This window comes from Lutra lutra, chromosome 10 (genome assembly GCF_902655055.1).
Source record: "Lutra lutra chromosome 10, mLutLut1.2, whole genome shotgun sequence".
Lineage (NCBI taxonomy): Eukaryota > Metazoa > Chordata > Mammalia > Carnivora > Mustelidae > Lutra > Lutra lutra.
In genome coordinates this window covers 10,211,663-10,231,802 of record NC_062287.1, presented here as the reverse complement: position 1 = coordinate 10,231,802, position 20,140 = coordinate 10,211,663, and the positions used below count along the sequence as shown (strand labels likewise).

The following is a 20,140-nucleotide window of genomic DNA, read 5'->3' as shown; positions in this document are numbered from 1 at the left end:
GACATCTGAGCTAATAGGAAGAGTGTTAGTTGGGACCAAGAAACTGAAGCAGCAAAGACAGAGGAGCGTTCTCTACGGTTTAGGAAATTGGTGGGTATCGTCTTCTGCTAGGCTTGTCTCCGTTCACTTGAGTGGCAAAATAAACAGCACTTGCTGGGGAAGCAGGAGGCAGCACTTTTCTCCTTCCTGTACCTCCTCTCCTCCTTCTGGAGAAGCCAACAACTGCGAGGGAACAGGAGTCTGGACTTTTCAGGTTCCAATTTGCAGGTGGCTATGGTTGCTGCCTTATTGTTAGTACACATATTAGATTGGAAATCGAGGTCATGTTAAGGAGGGGGAAATAAGAAGGGGGGTGGTGGAATGAGCCTATTGGGAATTCAGCCATCAATCCCCAGTGCTCAGTTCCACTCAGCAGGACCCCGGAGCCTGAGGAGACCTTGAAGGTATTTAACCTGTGGTCCCTGGGGACTTGGGGGAGTGACAGAGAAAGTCAGGGAAAGAGAAGCAGTGAGCCCGGGGAAGGTGGGAAGGTGGCGGGAAGTCACCCCTTTTGTCTTGTCTGCTGCTCTGGAAGGAGTCCCACCCAGCACGCACTCTGTAGGCACACGCAGCTTCTCCTTGACCCGCAGAGCCCTCCGCAGCCAGCTGGGGACATGGAGTGATGCGGTACCCGAGTCCGGGGAGCTGCAGACCGCCAACAGCTGGGCTTACAACGATTTAGAAGAATCAGCAGAAACGGACAAGCATGCAAACAACAACAAAACTACCCGAGTGGACCTGAGGCCATCAGCACCCAGGGCTCCTCTCTGCAGCGATGGACATGTCCCGTCCTCGGAGGGTGAGCAGCCAGGGAACTGAAGCTTACGTTTTGTTTCCTGTGAATGAACTGAAATGAAAATAGCCTCCATGGCGAGCGGCTCCTTTATGGGAGGGCGCAGGTCTGTGCAGTGAGGTCCTTGGCGGGGGGTGGAACACGGTGGGCACAGACAATGTGGGCACAGATGTCAAGTTCTTGTTGTGTGGGGGGCAGCACTTTATAAAACACTTGCCCTCGAAGTGAAAGCCAAGTTCTCAGAGCTTCTTGGGCTGGGCTGGGGGTGCGGGCGCGCCTAAAACAGTCCTTGTTCTCGGGGCCCCTCCAGCACCGCGAGGAGACACTACCACCGAATGCTGCTGCACTCAAAGGAGAAACGGTTCTGTTCCTGCATTGCCACAGCTCCCCAAACCCTTTCCAGATGGGCAATTCTAAAGGAACAGTCTCTCCTGCCAGGCAGAGGACAAGCTGGGACTGGAACCCAGGGCTGCCCGGCCCCTGAGTCCCTGACACTCAGCCCTGGGAAGCCACCTCTCACACTGGAAGTCCAGACTTCCTGGGTCAGATTCCGTTCCTCACTTGCTAAGTGCTGTCAAAAAAAAAAAAAAATCATTTAGTTTCTCTGAGCCTTATCTGTAAAATGAGAGGGTCCAAAGTCCCTGAGATGCCCAAGGGTTTTTTGTTTTTTGTTTTTTTCTGGCTCAAAAACACTTATTTTAAGGCATTGAAAATCCACCCCCCTCCCCCACTAGACACCAGTTGAAGTCAAACGTGCTGTGGAATGGCTTCTCTTTCAGCCCTAATTCCCCCGTTTTATTTATTAGTATTATCATCACTATTAGAGTGTCTTCTGTTCTGCACTGCTCAGGTTGGGTCCCCCGCAGGAAAACCACTGAGCAGGGGGCCGGAATCTCCCACAGTCCGACCCTGAAACCAATGAGGTCCCCATAGCGAGAAGCACTTGGTGTCACCTCTCTGCCCTTCTCCTGCTGCCACGCTTTATTATTCTCCCCTCTTCTCTCTTCCACCCCTCCCCACTTCCTCTTTCTAGTCTTCATCCTCTCTCCCCTCCCTTATCCTGTCCAGGTCTCCACCCCACCACCCTCTCTGCCTTCCCTTACTTTAGTCCCAGAGCCCTGGCTGACCCAGGTTTGTGCGTTCCCCAACCATGGGTGGAGCTACCCTGGGCAGGTGGGGGGAGCAAGGGCTGTCCAGAAAGGCCAGAAGCATGAGCTGTGGTGGTCTTCAGGTGGGTTTCCTTCTCCATGGGCAAGAATGGAGCTAGCTCCATGAAAGCAGCTCTGGTTACTCACCAAAAAAAAAATCAAAAAAGGAAAGGGAAAACCTTCCAGCCCATGATGGACTGAGCATTTGTGTCCTCCCTGAATGTCCTTGTGGGGGAACTCTGTCCCCCAAGGAGATGGTAGGCCTGGGGCTTTGGGAGGTGGTTAGATGAGCTGAGGTCATAGGGTGGGGCCCTCGTGAATGGGATCAGTGCCTTTAGAAGCATCGCTTCCCCTCTCTCTCTGCCATGCGAAGACACGAGAAGTCGTCAGCGGGCTGCGACCCAGAAGGGAGCTCTCGCCAGAACCGGACCAGACCGACACCACCATCTTGGGCCTGTAGCCTCTAGAACGGTGAGAAGGAATTTTCTATTGTTGAGAAGCCACCCTCTAGGGCTGGGAATTAAAGTGAGGGAGGTTATCCTCTGTCCTCCAGCTCAGAGAGGGGGGCCTGCTCCCCAAACTCAGGGAGCCTCACCTTACAGACTTGGGAGGCAGCCTGCAACTTCACCAGGGGAGTCCCGAAGCTGCCCACCTGCGATTCTAGGCTTCACGGTCTGGCTGCCTCACTGTCCGGATGACCTCAGTAGTGCGGCTGCCCCTGGGCCTGGAGACCTATGAGCCTGCATTTCACCTGGGCCTCTATTCTGGCCAACCCCCTCCATACTGGATGGTGAGAGGAAAGCTCTGGCTTACAGAGACCGTGTCCTTGCCGAGGTTTGGGGATGGCCTGCCAGCTGGGCTCAGTCACGCCTGCTTGCCACCCAGCCCCTACCACCCTCCCTCTACGAGGAATAGAAACGCTGCTCCACAGAGATAAGACCTGGGACTCTGCTTGCCTTTGCGGCAAAGGCTCCCTTTTCAAGTCCTATTCCACTCTGTCAGGGGGAGCTGAGAAGCAGGGGAGGGGAAGCTGACCTAGAAGATGTTTCTCCAAGTCTGCAGGGCCTGTCTGGAGGGTGGAACCAACCCTCAGTGTGGGTTCCTGGCCTGTGCCAGCACTTATAGCCTTGTATTCCCACCAAGCCTCATTGTTTTCATCTGTAAAGTGGGAATGGAATATCTTCTTTGCTGGGGGGCTTATGAGGGTTGAAAGGATAATGGATGTGCTTTTTTCTTAGACAGTGGGCAGGGGTCTGGTCGGCCCAGAAGCTGGAGAATGGGCTCGATGAGCTCTTGAGGTTACTGCCTTGCTTGGGAATCTCCAACTCTAGACACTGAAGTGAGTCCGGAGAGGACAGTGCAATTGGCCAAGGTAGGTGAGGCTTAACAGCTCATTACTGGCGCAGCTCACAAAGCGACAGGGCCCTCGAGCAATTCTGAGACAGTCAAGGAAGGTGCCAGTAATGGGCATCTCTTTAGCATCCGGAGCGAGAGGCTTCTCGGGCATCATGCATCAATTTTCCAGCAGGCGCCCGCTGATTTGGTTTTCACGGTGGTGTGGTGTGGAACGGCTGATGCTGATGCACTGGGAGGAGGAGAACAAAAGGAGCATTGTCACATTTGAGTAATGTCGACACTCAGCCAGGAACAAAGGCGCTTGTTATGTAATAGACATGATGGGAAGGGCCAACCCGGGGCAGCAGCCTTGAATCGCACAGCCACGGAGCAACGACCTCGCCAGGGAGAGAAAACCAGACCAAGCTCAGATTGCAGCCTTAGGTAACGGGAGGGAAGTGGCTACGTCGACAGAGGCTGGCCAGCCTTCGAGAAGAGGATTGTGTCCAATGACCACCCAGCAGGCAAACAGACCTGAAGATGATAGGCGACCTGAGGAGCAGACCTGAAGGCGATAGGCGACGGGACACAGGGCTGTCAAAGAAAGGTGGGCGACAGGCCAGCAACAGGGTGTTCAAGAAGCCAGTTGAGATCAAGACCAAGGCCAATGGGGAAGCCAAGGGAGTCAGAGCTCCCAGCACCAGCCAGGAGGCAGCCCCCAGACTCCGATTCTGCAGCCAAAGCCATCTGTCCCCTCCTCTGTCATCTTGCAGTGTTAGTAGGATTGAAATGTGCTGGGGGACTATGGGACAAGGCAGAGGCTGGCTCATGATAAGGGCAGAGTTGTGACAAACCCCCTGAGATCCGGACATTGTCATGGAGGACAGGAAGGACCTGTCCATCCATGGGCCCACCATCCAGTGCGAGGCGCTTTATTTGAAGAAGGGTGACTTCTGGTGTTCTGCTTCTATCAAGGAAGGAGCTTAGCGGGGCAGTAGAATTACCACTGAGATTGGCACAGTGTGGCAGGAAGTCGGGGAGGGGTGCCCAGCGGTTTCCAGACACAGGAGGCTTGCTTTCTGTCTGGGAGGCTTAGGAGTAGGTCGTCTTGTAGGTCAAGGAAGACCCAGAATGTCTGTCGCAGCCTCAGGTTATCCAGAGTTCTGGTCCACCCCTGTGTTTCCTGCTGCCTCACCCCTCTGACCAGACTGGCTGTAGGGGAGCAGCACGCCGCTCAGCAGCCTTGCAACTTCTTGGAGCAGAACACACTCACCTAACCCCCCCGGCACTGACCGGCGTGCACACGAGGCTCAGCACCTGCTGACTTTCATAAATAACATTTTGACTAACATGATTTTGCCTCCTTCACTTTGCTTTTGTATGAAATAAGCCAGCTGTCTTTCCCCCTGTCTATCTGTCTGTCTGTCTGTCTGTCTCTCTCTCTCTCTCTCACACACACACACACACACAGACACGCTGCAATCAGAACCTAGCCTGGGACCACATACCTAACTTGGTCCCCAAATCTGATGTCTTCATTGGCAGCGTGAGCACACGAGCTGTTGGCATGAGTGTTCAAGACCGGTCATTACCAGGCCTCTGGTGTGGTGTGTTCCTCCCATGGCTTCCTGCCATCCAAGCTGAGGGCTGCATTCCTCAGCTGCCTGCTGGCCAGATAAAAGAGGAGACAGAAGGAAGTTCTGGGCTGCGGAGCAGAGAGCAAGGTGGGCAGAAGCAGGATTCTCCCTCCTTCCGTCTCCAAAAGAGACGAGGGGAACACTGCAGGCATGACGATAATGGTCCCCATGGCTGGGCACCTGCTGTGAGTGGCCGGGTGCACAGGATCATAAGGACAGGGTCGCCCCTGAGCATCTGGGGCATGTGGTTTTTTTTTTTTTAATTTTATTTTTTATAAACATATATTTTTATCCCCAGGGGTACAGGTCTGTGAATCGCCAGGTTTACACACTTCACAGCATTCACCATAGCACATACCCTCCCCAATGTCCATAACCCGAACCCTCCTCCCAACACCCCTCCCCCCATCAACCCTCAGTTTGTTTTGTGAGATTGAGTCACTTATGGTTTGTCTCCCTCCCGATCCCATCTTGCTTCATTTATTCTTCTCCTACCCCCTTAACCCCCCATGTTGCATCTCCTCTCCCTCATATCAGGGAGATCATATGATAGTTGTCTTTCTCCGATTGACTTATTTTGCTAAGCATGATACCCTCTAGTTCCATCCACGTCGTCACAAATGGCAAGATTTCATTTCTTTTGATGGCTGCATAGTATTCCATTGTGTATATATACCACATCTTCTTTATCCATTCGTCTGTTGATGGACATCTAGGTTCTTTCCATAGTTTGGCTATTGTAGACATTGCTGCTATAAACATTCAGGTGCACGTGCTGGGGCACATGTTTTATATACACCATGGCATCGACTCCTCTCACCAAACCAGGATGTAGATATCGTTCTGATTTTACAAAAGACAAAATAGGACAAGGTGTCTGCTCAGTCTCTCAGGCAGCAGGACGGCCAGAATTGCCAGACTCAGACTATTCTGGTTCTAGAATCTTCCAACTTGCTTACCCATCTCCTGTTCCTTGTTCCACTGCCCCCTCCCCGAGACCTGGACTTTCAGTGAACAAATCCCAGCTTCTTCACCAGACCTGAAGCCCAACTCAGTGTCCACCACCACTGTGCTCAGCTGGCAGGAGGAGCCCATTTCATCCCCTCAGTTTACCCTCCTGGGCTGTCTGTGCTCCCTTGCTTCAACCAACTGACCTCAGGGGAAGCAGTCTCAGCCTGGCTTGGGCCCTATCCTCCTTCTCCTAAACAGCTGGGGGTGCAGGAACATGTCTGGAGGGCAAGAGGCTCAGGAGAGGGGTGACTTCTTTCATTTTAAAAAACATGTCTTTATTATAAAAGTAAAAATACTCTTTACAATACAGTTTGTGTCGAAACACAGTATAGAGCAGAGGCTAAGGGTGGGTAAAGCAAGATAGCTTTACGTCATTCAAATAACGGCAGCATACTATTCCACAGACATCCCCCTGCCCTTCGCCCCCCTGTCCCATCAGCCTCTCCCCTGCTGAGCGCCAGTCAGGCCACTGCTAGGTTTTGGTCACTAAAAACAATAGTGAAGCAAGCACATACTTAGGTGCTGGTGTTTTTATTCTTACAAGAGAGTCTCCAAGGTAGAACTTCCAAGCCAACGTGCAGGTATATGGGGTGTGTAGGTATGTGCATGTGTGTGTGTGTGCGCGTGCGTGTGCGCATGTGGTCTGCGTGCTATTGTTACTGCGGCGATCGCTGTATCTGACACTCTTTGATCTGCTCTGTGGGGTCACCTAGTCACGGGACTCCTAGGAACAGTACTACCATTTGTAAGGGAATTGACTGTTCTTGCTTCTAAGAGAACATTTTTGTAATGTGCTCCTTTTCCTTCTCACATTTAAAAAATTTCAAACTATGACCAAGTTGAAAGGATTTTACAGTGAACATCCGTGTGCTTCGCACCTGGAGTTTTCCTCTCATTAACTTTTTACTGTATTTATTATATTCCCATCTGTCTGTCCAAACCTCTACCCATCCACCAGTCTCACTGCATTCATCCCCCAGGGTCGCTGCACCCAGTGCCACACACTGGCTGGCTTCAACAGAGAGGAACTCATTGTCTCACAGTGCTGAAGCCTAGGGATCTAAAATCAATGTGTTGGCCATGATGCTTTCTCTGAGGGAAGAATCTGTTCCAGACCTCTCTCCTTAGCTTATAGATGGCCGTCTCTCTCTGTGTCTCTTCATGTCATCTTCCCTCAATGTCTGTTTCTGCATCCAAATTTCCTTTTTTTTTTTTTTAAAGGATATTGGGTATATTGGAGCAGGGCCCCCCCTTTTTTAAAGATTTATTTATTTATTTGAGAGAGAGTGCAGAGGGAGAGGGGAGAGGGAGTAAGAATCCCAAGCAGGATGTTCAGGATATTATCTCTTTTACGTCATTCTAAATATTTTTCCTATATTATTTTTTCATTTTTCTTATCATTTGTCACAAACCAAAATGAAAAAGTTTGTATAGACAGCCTATCTTTTTCTGTGTCTCTATATGACTATTTCGTTTTTAGTATTTTCTTTTAAAAGATTCGGTGATCTTATAAATCTTCCTCCCCAATATTTTACATTTTTTGTCCCTTTTGGGAATGGGACTTTTATTCCCACTTCCGATTTTGAGTACAAAGAAAAGACATGGATTTTTTTTTTTTTTTGTCTTGTATCTAGTCCTCATACCAAGTTATTAATTATAGAAGTTTTTTTTTTTTAAGATTTTATTTATTTATTTATTTGACAGAGAGAAATCACAAGTAAGCAGAGAGGCAGGCAGAGAGAGAGGAGGAAGCAGGCTCCCTGCTGAGCAGAAAGCCTGATGCGGGGCTCGAACCCAGGACCTGGGATCATGACCTGAGCAGAAGGCAGCGGCTTAACCCACTGAGCCACCCAGGCGCCCAATTATAGAAGTTTTTTAAAAAATGAATTCCTTGGGCCTTTTAGCTGTAAAAGCACTGCAATTGCAAATGTTTTTATGTGGGTTATTTAATTTAGGGGGCATTAGCTAATTCTTCCAAATAATATTTAATAATCTTGATGACAGCCCTGTCTTATTCCTGAGTTTAGTGGAAATAGCTTAGAATTTCACTGTTTAATATGAAGTTCACTATTGTGTTAGATATTCTTATATGTAAAAAATAATACATAAAATATGTGACATATATGTAAATAATGAAGCATAATGAGTACCTCTGAACCCACCACCTACTTAAAAACTACCAGTTTTGTTTGCTCCTCTAGCTAGCCTAGCCCCTCCTACCCCAGCTCCAAGAAGACAACTGCTGATTTGCTGTTGCTTTTGGGAAAATATTCATCTACCGTCGATGAATTTCTTTATTCCTATTACACTTAGCATTTTAATTAAGAATAATGTGAATATTTATCAGTTGTTTTCTTCAGACTCTGTTGTTATAATGTCTTGGCTTTTCTCTTCTGATTAGTGGAAGCTATACATTAATAGATATCTTTTTTTTTTAAAGATTTTATTTATTTATTTGACAGAGAGAGAGAGAGAGAGAGATCACAAGCAGGCAGAGAGGCAGGCAGAGAGAGGGGAGGAAGCAGGCTCCCTGCAGAGCAGAGAGCCCGATGTGGGGCTCGATCCAAGGACCCTGAGATCACGACCTGAGCCGAAGGCAGCGGCTTAACCACTGAGCCACCCCACATTAATAGATATCTTGATGTTGAACCTATATGACTATTTCTAGAAGAGTCCCTACTTGGTTGTGACGCACCGAGTCTTCTCATACCATTGAGATGTTTTGGTTGTTGTTATCGCGTTAAAACATATCTTTTTCCATAAGTGAAATTAGTCCAATATTTTAATGTCATGTTTTGGTATTAAGTTCAACTAGGCTTATTAGTCTTAAAATAAGTTACAAACTTTCAATTTTTTCAATGGTCTGGAATATTTAAAATAACATGGAATTGATCACATCTGAATCTAGAACTGTTTTCTTTTTTAATTTTTTAATTAATTTTTAATTTTTTTAAAATAAACATATAATGTATTTTTATCCCCAGGGGTACAGGTCTGTGAATCGCCAGGTTTACACACTTCACAGCACTCAACATAGCACATACCCTCCCCAATGTCTATAACCCCACTCTCCTCTCCTGACTCCCCTCCCCCCAGCAACCCTCAGTTTCTTTTGTGAGATTAAGAGTCACTTATGGTTTGTCTCCCTCCCGATCCCATCTTGCTTCATTTATTCTTCTCCTACCCCCCTAGCCCCCACATTGCATCTCCACTTCCTCATATCAGGGAAATCATATGATAGTTGTCTTTCTCCGATTGACTTATTTCACTAAGCATGATACCCTCTGGTTCCATCCACGTCGTCACAAATGGCAAGATTTCATTTCTTTTGATGGCTACATAGTATTCCATTGTATGCACATAACACATCTTCTTTATCCATTCATCTGTTGATGGACATCTAGGTTCTTTCCATAGTTTGGCTATTGTAGACATTGCTGCTATAAACATTCGGGTGCATGTGCCCCTTCAGATCACTACGTTTGTATCTTTAGGGTAAATACCCAGTAGTGCAATTGCTGGGTCATAGGGTAGTTCTATTTTCAACTTTTTGAGGAACCTCCATGCTGTTTTCCAGAGTGGTTGCACCAGCTTGCATTCCCACCAACAGTGTAGGAGGGTTCCCCTTTCTCTGCATCTTCGCCAGCATCTGTCATTTCCTGACTTCTTAATTTTAGCCATTCTGACTGGTGTGAGGTGATATCTCATTGTGGTTTTGATTTGCATTTCCCTGATGCCGAGTGATGTGGAGCACTTTTAAATGTGTCTGTTGGCCATCTGGATGTCTTCTTTGCATAAATGTCTGTTCATGTCTTCTGCCCATTTCTTGATTGGATTATTTGTTCTTTGGGTGTTGAGTTTGCTAAGTTCTTTATAGATTTTGGACACTAGCCCTTTATCTGATATGTCATTTGCAAATATCTTCTCCCATTCTGTCCGTTGTCTTTTGGTTTTGTTAACTGTTTCCTTTGCTGTGCAAAAGCTTTTGATCTTGATGAAATACCAATAGTTCATTTTTGCCCTTGCCTCTCTTGCCTTTGGCGATGTTCCTAGGAAGACGTTGCTGCGGCTGAGGTCGAAGAGGTTGCTGCTTGTGTTCTCCTCAAGGATTTTGATGGATTCCTTTCTCACATTGAGGTCCTTCATCCATTTTGAGTCTATTTTCGTGTGCGGTGTAAGGAAATGGTCCAATTTTCCCAACACCACTTATTGAAGAGGCTGTCTTTTTTCCATTGGACATTCTTTCCTGCTTTGTCGAAGATTAGTTGACCATAGAGTTGAGAGTCTATTTCTGGTCTCTCTATTCTGTTCCATTGATCTATGTGTCTGTTTTTGTGCCAGTACCATGCTGTCTTGATGATGACAGCTTTGTAATAGAGCTTGAAGTCCGGAATTGTGATGCCACCAACTCTGGCTTTCTTTTTCAATATTCCTTTGGCTATTCAAGTAGAATTGTTTTCAATGTTACATCTTTAGTTGTCGTTCCAATTTCTTATACAGTTATTGTCTGTTCAGATTTCTTTTCTCTCTTTGGGCCAGTTTTGGAGATTATATAAGACTAAAAAAATCCTGTTTCCTTTAACTTTCAGCTATGTTCCACATAATATTCATTTTTTATATGTATTGCATATCTGTTGTTACTTATATCCTTTTTACCCTAGTATTTTGTACACTGCTTTTTCTGATTTGTCTTTAGTCAACGATGCAGAGATTGTCTTATTTCAAATTTTTTTCTAAAAACCCATTTTTTTACTGTTTACTCATCTAAAATCTTGCTGTTTTCCATTTCATTAATTTACTAGCTAGTAAATTAATTGGTATTGCTATTAATTTTTTTTCTAGACTCTTTTGGTTTATTTTATCATATCCTCTATTTTTTTTAAGTCGAATACTTACCTAATTTATTTCCAATTTCATTAATAGTAAAAAAGAAAGTTAAGACCACTAAAATTTCTCTAAGTAGATTCAGCTGGATACATTTTGATGTATAATATTTTTTCTATTATTTCCTAGTTATAATTTAAATTTAGTCATTATTTAAGAAAGTAATGACTGTACCTGATGCGTACCTTACTTTCAGTTAGTTGTTATATTGTTAGGGTTTTATTTTTCAAAGGAGAGTGAGTGTTGTTTATTGTTGATTTTCAGATTTTTAAAGATTATGGTCAGAGAATATGACTTATTATAAGTCTTATGTTTTGTAATCAAGCTTTGCTTTGTCCCAAATACATGAGGAATTTTTGCAAATGTTCCGCTGATGTAAAAATAATTCTATATGGAAGTATTAAATCAAGTCTGTTGCTCGTTTTACTCATCATTTTCTAGATATTCTGCACCACCTTGGGAAAGCATCCTGGTGGAAAGTCCTGAGCTGCCCTCCCACCACCTGATGAGCTGCTGTCACCCAGGGAGAAGGCTCAGCCCCAGGGACCAGGACCAAAACCCCCAGCAGCAGGGAGACCCCAAAGATCAGCACCTGGAGTAGCAGCAGGGAGGGGGGTTCACCTCCCAGGGCCAGGAAAGGCATCCCAGCGAGGTCTGGGGCCGGTAAAAGAGCTCAGTGTAAGAAATGGATATGGTTTCATCAGCAGGATGGACAGTGAGGAAGACGTCCTAGTCCACGCATTGCTCCAGCTTAAAGAACCCCAGTGGTGCCTCCGTGGTGCAGGGGATGGAGAGAGCACGGCGTTTGATGCTGTTGAGGAGAACGTGCAGAGCCAAAGCTTGCTGGCCCCGGCGGGCTCCAGGACAAGGTGGTCAATACCCAGCAGACCCTAACCACTGTAGCAGCCTCCACAGGGTAGGATCTCATGCTGGATTACAGTAGGATTGCCAGAATTACTGGTGAGAGCAGGGACAGAAGGAGGGATAGGGAATGTTCCTGAGGTGGGAGCCCGCAGCGCCAGCCCCACTGAAGACCCTGTTCCCACCTGCCGCAGGCGGACACCTTGTGGGCTCAGACCAGGGTGGTCCAGCCTGCCTGTGCAGGGAGAGGGGATGGAAGGACTGACTGCCAAGGGCAGGGAAGACCAGCGACACAGCACTGGCCTTAGAGGCCACCATTCCACAGGGCCCGTGGCCAAGACAGAGAGGATGGTAGTGAAGGGCAGGAAAACCGAGGAGAGCAGGCCCAAGGTCAGCAGACAGCTCAGCATCCACACTCCTGCAGAAAACCCTAAACCACAGGATGGCAAGGAGACAAAAGAAGCCCATTTACCAGCTGAGAATCCATCTGCTCCCTTCCAAGGCTGAGCATGGTGGGCTGAGTCATTGCCCGCCTCCCCATGGCTACCATAGTCGGGTGTAGTCAAACAGGAAGAAGAAATGAATATGAAATTTCAGCCGTAAGCAATGAACAAAAAGACTGGAGGCGAAGACCTTAGTGCTTGCTTTTTCCCTGTTGGCCAGATCACTAGAACTATCTGCAATCTCTGTGCAGCTTGGAGTTTTAATTATTTTTCTCTGAAGGCATCTCTTTTTGGTAATAGCATACGTGTTTTGTCATCTTTCTTTTAAGCCTGGTTTTTCTCAATACATCTTTAAAGTTTTTAACATCGTTTCACATCTGGTTAAGATTTTGAAGACCACTTTTCATTTTAATAAAAGTTCCTAAGTTGATTTTTTCAAAAAAGTCAACAAACTGCAAACACCTGATACTAAAGGTCTGAAATAATAATTTATTTTTATTTCATTTTTTCCACATAGTACATGACAAGATTTACCAAACACTGATTTTAAGAAAGGATAGTTTTGTTGCTGAAGCAAAAAAACTTTTCTTATCTTGGAAGTATCCTCTCTATTCTATTAAGTAGCAGGACAAGTAGCCATCAGCAATGACTTCTCCCAGGGGAACTATCTGGATCCCACTAGCTCTCTCGCCTGGACGCAATCACCCGCAGACACCCACTTACACCCACAGTTATCACTTGAGAAACTAGTTACTGACCATCTGTGATGAGTCAGGTGCTGGAGTACTCAGGGGACCACAACTCTCTGACTTCAGAGCTTCTGACTAGAGAGGGAGACAAAACTTAGAGTCAATCCACCAATTAAAATAAACCGTGATATGGGCAGCAGCACCCAATCCTCTGGAGGAAATTATATTTGAGCGTAGCCTTGAAAAAGGAGGTAGGAGCAAACCGGGAGGCAGCTCAAAATTTCTTAACCAGAGAAGAGAATAGGCTGGTAGAGTACTTTGGAAGGTCTTAAATAATAATTTAAAAAGGAAGTATCCTCTCTATTTCTATTCAGTCAAGGGATTCTTCCTTAAAACTATAAATGAGTGTTGCATTTTGTTGGATTTTTTCCATATCTGTTGTGATAATCACATGAGTTTTCTCCTTATCCTATTAATAAGGTAAATTAGGTTGATTTTTTTTGAAGGTTGAATCAGCCTTGTATTTTTGCTTTAAGCTATACTTATTCGTGATTTGTATCTTTCTATAAATTGTTGAATTTGGTTTCTAAATTTTTTTGACAATGTTCACACTTATGTTCAAGAGTGAGATTTGTTTATTATATTCCTTTCTTTTAATATTTCTGTCAGGTTTGGATATCAAGGTTACACGTGAGTTGGAAAGTGTTCCATTTTTTTATTCCTTGTAATTGTATAAAAATTCAAGTGTTTCTTCCATAAATTGTTGGCAAACCAACTGATAAACCATCTGGATGGGAAGTTTTACATGTAGAAATTTTCTTTTTTAATGGCTAATTCAACTTTTTCATTCTTATATAGAATTATTCAACTTTTCTTCATAATTTACTTAATTGAATTATATTGATGGGAAAGTTAATTGCTTTCAGTTTTCACTGAAAACTGAACTAGAGCATTTCACTATTACAAGGAATGCTGCAATGAACACATTTATACAAACATTTTGCAAATACATATATTTTTATAAGGTAAATTCTTACAAGAGGAATTCCTGGATCACAAAGTATGAACATTTTTAGCTATGTTTGTTTTGATATCAGATCTTCTCTTGAAGAAGCAGTACTGGGGAGAGACGTGCTCTCTGTATTAGTTATTTACTATTGATAACAAATTACTCTAAGATTTGATGGCTAAAAATAATAAGCATTTACTATCGTCACAGTTTCTGTAAGTCAGAAATTTGGGAATGGCTTAGTTGGGTGGTCCTAACTTGAGATTTCTTATGAGATGGTCATCAACATGTCCACCTGGGCTGTGTCACCTGAAGGCTTGTCTGAGTGTGGACTATCCACTTCCAAGATGGCACACGCACATGGACAGTGAATTTGTGCCAGTGTCTGACAGAAGGCCTCAGTTTCTCCCCCCATGTAGGCTGGCTGAATACTGTCATAACATGGCAGTTGAGTTCCCCAGATTAGGCAAAGACAGACAGACAGACAGACAGAGGAGGAAGCAGCAATGCATTTTGAGCTAGCTTTGGAAATCACATACCATCTGCCACTGTCTGTTCTTTAGAAGCAAGTCACTGATTGATTCTGGCCCACGATGAAGAGAAAGGGAATTAGACTCTACCTTTTGAATGAACCAGTGCCAAAGAAACTGTGAGCGTATTTTAAAACTATTAGAGCCTCTCTGTAAGCCTAGTTTAAGTGGATTGATCTCCTTGGCATGAGCCTTCAAAAAAAAAAAATGTTTCTAAGATGAAGTTCTCAGCCCACTGAAGTCATGGCAAATGGAATCAGCAGGTGTGAGTGTAGAACTGGGGCTACGAGCTGTCAGGCACCTGCTGCCCTTTGTGTCCAGTGTCCTCAGTGTCCTGGCGATTACCCAGGCTCAAGATTTATGTCTTAATTATGTAAATGGAGTGATTATGCCATCGGGGGCTCTGGTAAGCTAATTACTGAACAAGAAATCGATGCTGAAGTCAAGATGAATGAATCCCAAGGCTCCCAACACTCTGACTGTAACTGCAACACTGAGGAGCTCATTTCCACAAACCATGCCCGAGAGCTTGGAGGGAAGAGGGCCTTTCTCACACAGTGATTGATTCACTGAAACCCGTCCAAGCTTCCTTCTCTCCTGGATGCTAGGGGCTAGAAACAACCCTTAGCCACGCCTTTCCCATCCTGTGGCCACCTTTGCACTTACCCAATCAGCCTGTAAGGGCTCAGTGTCCAGGAACTGGCCGTGTGGCTCATTATGGCAGGAGGGGCTTCGGACAGGCCATCAGCTCAATTGGATGTGACATTTGCCTTGGGATGACTGAGGGAGGGTGAGAGGCTTTCACGGAGGCCCCTTTCTTTCCCACTCTCCTCTTCACATGAGATGTCTGATTGTCCCTGACAATGGATGAGACTGGACAGAGAGGTCCCCTGACCTGAAAGTCCCCTGGAGGCAGAAGAGCGCCTACTCTTCTCTTTGTCCACCCTTTGCCCTCCCCGACTCCCACATCACAGGGATGTTCCATGTGGCCATTTCCCCCAGAATTCCCAATTGCCTGGTCTTGCCCTCAGCTTTTATCTAGTGCTGCTACAAGCAATAGCCATGTGCAATCTGGTTCTGCAATTACCGTAAAAATACTGTTGAGGTCCATGACTGGTACGTCTGCACAAGACGATGAGGGAGATTTGTCTGGTCTCCCTGAATTGTGGCTAAGGTCCAAGCCAAAGCAGCGGACAAGAGACACTGAAGAACTTGCTTTCTCAAGATGGCTGCCCAGGAGCAGAGCCAACGCATCCGGCAATAGGACAAAGTGGTTTGTAGCCACGGCTCTAGGAACCAACCTGCCACCTTCAACCCCCCCCCCCCCCCCCAGTCCTGACCCTTATTCCTGAGCTCTTGCTTATACAGGGAGAGGACTGGGCAATGTGGGAGGTAGCAACAGAGGCTCTAACCTCACAGTGTCCATGGTGAGAGGCAATTCCATTTTCTCTCCATTGGAAGACATACGTTATCACAGAGACCATCCATTATTTCTGGGCTAGAGATTTTTAGAAGAGGCCTATGGAGGTGGCCCATGCCAGAGAAGGAGAAGGGGCTCTAGAGGTCTTTAGAAAGAAGTACTTGAGGTACCCCTTCCCACATTCCCTCAGCCCTTGGAGAATACAGATTAAGTCCACAGCATTTTCTAAGGTTACAGCTAAAGAAGTGCAGAATAAGAAGGGTGAGGAGCCGTCGTCTGCTCAGATAACTGTCATAACAAGTGAGGACAGCCTTCATCCAGAAAGGGTTGAGGGCCATAGTCCCAGTTGAAGAGGGACTTTGGCACTTGCTCTCTGATGGGGTCCTTGTATGAGATGAGATGCAGGTTGAGTTAAGCATTAATCCAAAATTAAGCCCCCACATGGAGACTGCCACTTCAGAAGGCCCACTAGTCTCACATGAGAATAGAACCAGGCCAAAATGGGAGACGCCTTCTTGCCACCACTGGTCCTCTGCCATGCTGAGATGCCTCCCACCTCCCCATCCTCCCTGCCTGCCCCTAAGCCAAGAAAGCTAGACACAGAAGAGGGAGGAGAAGGGGCAGAGGTGTAGGAAGAGCCCACACTGCCCCCTCCACCTCCAGGTCCCGAGAATCTCAGTCCATCTGGGGTCTGGGGGATAGGAAGGAAGAGCTTTGAATCAGATATGGATTTGGAGGCTTAAACTGACTCAATTGAGTTTTTAATAACTGAAAGTGACAGGAACATTCACCCTCTGCCCAAAATATCATTAAGTGATGGGGAAAAGGGATTCGATAGAACACAGCAGAGAGCAGTGACTGGAAAAAATTAACTTTCGTGTTTATACCCTACTGAGTTGAGACTTTTCAATAACCCAGTGCACATCATTCCAGTCAGTGCTCCCTAAATAAAACGCTGTGCAGGGAAATTATTCTCAGAACTTTTGGCAAGGCTATCCAGGGCATGAGGAAATGAGTGCGCGCGCGTGCGAGCGCGCGCGCGCACACACACACACACACACACTGGAATAAAGGTAAACTGGGAAGGTCTTTGGAGGGAGCAATGGCAATATGTGTCATAAGTCTTGAAAAGTGCATGCCTTTGGCCCAGCTGTGTTGTTCTTAGGGATACGTGTATTTCTTGTCCAGTGGATTTTTATGGAGTACCAATTATGTGCTGGGCACTGTTTAGGTGCACTGACCAAGACAGACTAGATCCCAGTCTCTATAGACATCATGAGCTGGTGAAGAGGGGAGATAGGGAAACAGGTCTGATTCCTGCTCTAGCAGAGTGACGCTAAGTGGCGGTGGCCAGCACACAAGGGACAGCTGACCCAGTCCGTGGCGGCAATGGGGACGATGTGGGATCAGGGAAATTTCACCTAAAGCAGTGATGTCTGCAAGATGATTGGGGAATAGCTAGGTGCGGGGTTGCAGGTGGAGGAAGAATGTTCTAGGCTGTAGGAAAACACAAGGGGCAGAGAGAGCACAGTGTGTGCAAGGAACCCAAAGAACTTCAGTTTGGCCAGAAAGAGAAGCAGGAATGAGGAGCCAAAAAGCAGGGAGGCTGGAAAGGGAGGTGAGAGCCCCTAAGGAAATAATAATACACAGACTCACCGAAGCATCAGCCACGATTATGAGATCTGAGCTCTGATGTCCAACAATAGCTTCGCAGTGACTCTAACAGCACAGGACGCTGCACAGCTATGAAAGGATGCTGTGGAGGAATATTTACTGGCACAAACAGATGTTCAACGGGATATCATCAAACAAAAAATCAGAATATAAATTGTGTATGTAGTAGGCTCTTGTTTTTATTTTAAAAATTATCCAAAGATTCTGGGAAAAGTATTTCTCCACAGGTACTAAGACTGTGGGTGAATTTCATTCTTTCCTTTCTGCTCAGTTGTAGTTCCTCCTGCAGTTGATCTGCGTGCAGGAACCTCGTGTGCAGTAAAGGAGGGAAAGTTATAAAAGGTAAAGTCACTGAAAACATCTAGTACCAGGAAAATCCTAGTCTCCTTGCTAAGTATGAAGAAATTATTCAAAACTGAGCTGGAGAAGTTGGAGTAAATGCACCTGAAATGGGGTATCAATTTTAACCCTTCAGGGTTTCAACTAATTCTGCAGCCTCGTTCATACTGTTCCCCCACATGCACGTGGCCATTCCCAGCCCCAGGCGGCACCGGCTTCTCACCAATGTCTCCAATTCTTACTCACCTTGCATAACTGAAATTTTATACCCATTGGAGGATTTGCAAACAGTTAAGCTCAAAACTTTACACTGAATTTTATTCAAGGCCTTATGAACTCCAGTGAGCCACACAGCTTTGCCTAGGAAACAGGCATCTTCTGCTGGTCCTACGAAGCTACCCCACTGGGCTATGTGCGCACAGACACACATAGCATTGGGCACATCTGCCGGTGTCTTATGGAGCCTTGTAAGGTTGAGGGTAGAGAAGCTTGTGGCGTCCTCTCTCCCCTCTGATCACAATCCTTGTGTTAGTTACAATGTTTCCTTTTTGCCCTAGCTGCTTGTGATCTACAACCGTTTGATATTCAATTATTACAGCCAAAGAGTTGCCATTCAGAGTGGGCTCTTGGAGTTCAAGCTGACCCTTGGATAGGACGTTTCCCCAGCCACGGAACCACGTACAGCAGACCCTCTCTTTTCTGTCCCTTGAAAGCAGGATGCCATCCCCTTTCCATTCCTGTGTTCATGCTGGTCCTTTCCCAAGAATTTCTTCTCCATACTGCTTTGAGTCTATCCAAATGCAACCCATCTGTCATAGCCCAGCTCAGGTGTCCCCTGTGTGGAGGCCAACCCCGCACTTCATTTACAGATGGACTCTACGGGCTTCAGGGAAAGAGCACAGGATCTGCTGTCTGTTCAGCATTTTATTGCCATCAGGCTTGTAGTAGGACTTTGATAAATATTTGGCAATACCCCAAAATACCCAATACGGAAGCATTAACAAGACCTTCACAGGTGAAACATGAGAAGCACAGAATGGAATGTTACTTGCTGAGTAACAGGGAAAGAGCACAAACTCTACCCAACCCCACCCCCCACCTGAAGCCGTAAGATCCAAGTAGTCAGTAGTGACTTCACTACTTATGGGTTGACTGACCTCGGGAAATTTACTTAACCTTTAAGAAATTCAGGGTTGTTTTTTTTTTTTTTTCCTCCCAATGAGAAGGGTTGTAAGGATTATAAAATATTGTAATTTAAGTCCCTTAAGTTACCAAACCCTACATATATTCAACAAGCAGTTATGAAGCACCAACCATGCAGCTGATGTTAAATTAGACATTACCCAAACGCTAGTTTTGTGATAACACTCAATTATCAATAATAGTCTTCCAAGGAACTCAGCAAGTAACATTCTGCTTTGTACTTCTCATGGTTCACTTGTGACTATCTTGTTAATTCTTCCATATCTTGTTCAGTTAATTTTTCTGCATTACCAAATGTTTATCGAATTCCTACCACAAGCCCCGGGGGCGATAAAATGATGCACAGGAACCTGCCCTCTGGTTGTTATCTGGTTTCTTGTCCCTGTACCCCGAGACCATGAGCTTCATGAGGCTGACAGAGCCCATCCCCGCCTTTTCCTACTCGTGTCTCTGATGTCCAGCTGCAGCATGAGTAGCATTCAGTATTTGCTGAAAAAAACAAAACAAAGAAAAAAAACAACCCTGGGAAAGCAGATTCGGGGCAGTAGTGGGAGCAAGCCAGACCACAATAAGAAGAAGCAAGAACAAGAGGTAGGTCCTGGGACCAGTGCCAAGAGACACTTCTTTCCAGCACCTTGAGAAGAGTACAGCTGAGAAGGGCAATCGCTAGAAGAAGACACACGTTAGATGGGAGACACTTCAGCATGTTTAAACAAGGATGGAAAGATCTGGAAGGAAGGAAGCAGATTAAGATACAGGGGATTGGTTCCGTCCAGTATTGCTGCAATCACGGGGTGTAATAAACAACACCTAATCTCAGCGGCTTATGGTGAGAACAAACATTTCTTAGACTCACTCGTGTGTCTGGCTGTGCATCCCGCTGGAGGTGTGCATATTCGGGTCGGCTCCACGTGCCTCCCCGCCGCCTCGGACCCGTCAGCTGGCCAGGGCGTGTTCTCCTCGTGCTGCTTACCGGCAGAGGCTGAAGGGGAAGGAAACACGACCGCCTCTTAACGCCTTGGCTGGGAGCAGGCACGTCACCACTCCTGCCCACGGTCACTCCGGCCCACAGCGGTCTGCGTCTCGCCGTCCACGGGTGGGGGAGCGTATCCTCTGCCCACAGTG

At 46.2% G+C, this 20,140-nt stretch overlaps 1 long non-coding RNA gene across 2 annotated transcripts; it reads right to left on the bottom strand.

Annotated features, from left to right (window-relative positions):
* Window positions 1-1,901: 1,901 nt before the first annotated feature.
* Window positions 1,902-20,115, bottom strand: LOC125079960 (uncharacterized). 2 transcript variants are annotated; one of them, XR_007121173.1, is made up of 5 exons: window positions 19,872-20,115; window positions 17,456-17,781; window positions 12,910-12,975; window positions 4,824-4,979; window positions 1,902-3,565 (listed from the first exon to the last, which is right to left on the bottom strand). It is a non-coding gene; the product is annotated as an uncharacterized LOC125079960 (long non-coding RNA). The 2 variants fall into 2 exon arrangements; XR_007121174.1 differs by having other exon boundaries at window positions 17,456-17,555.
* Window positions 20,116-20,140: the final 25 nt, after the last annotated feature.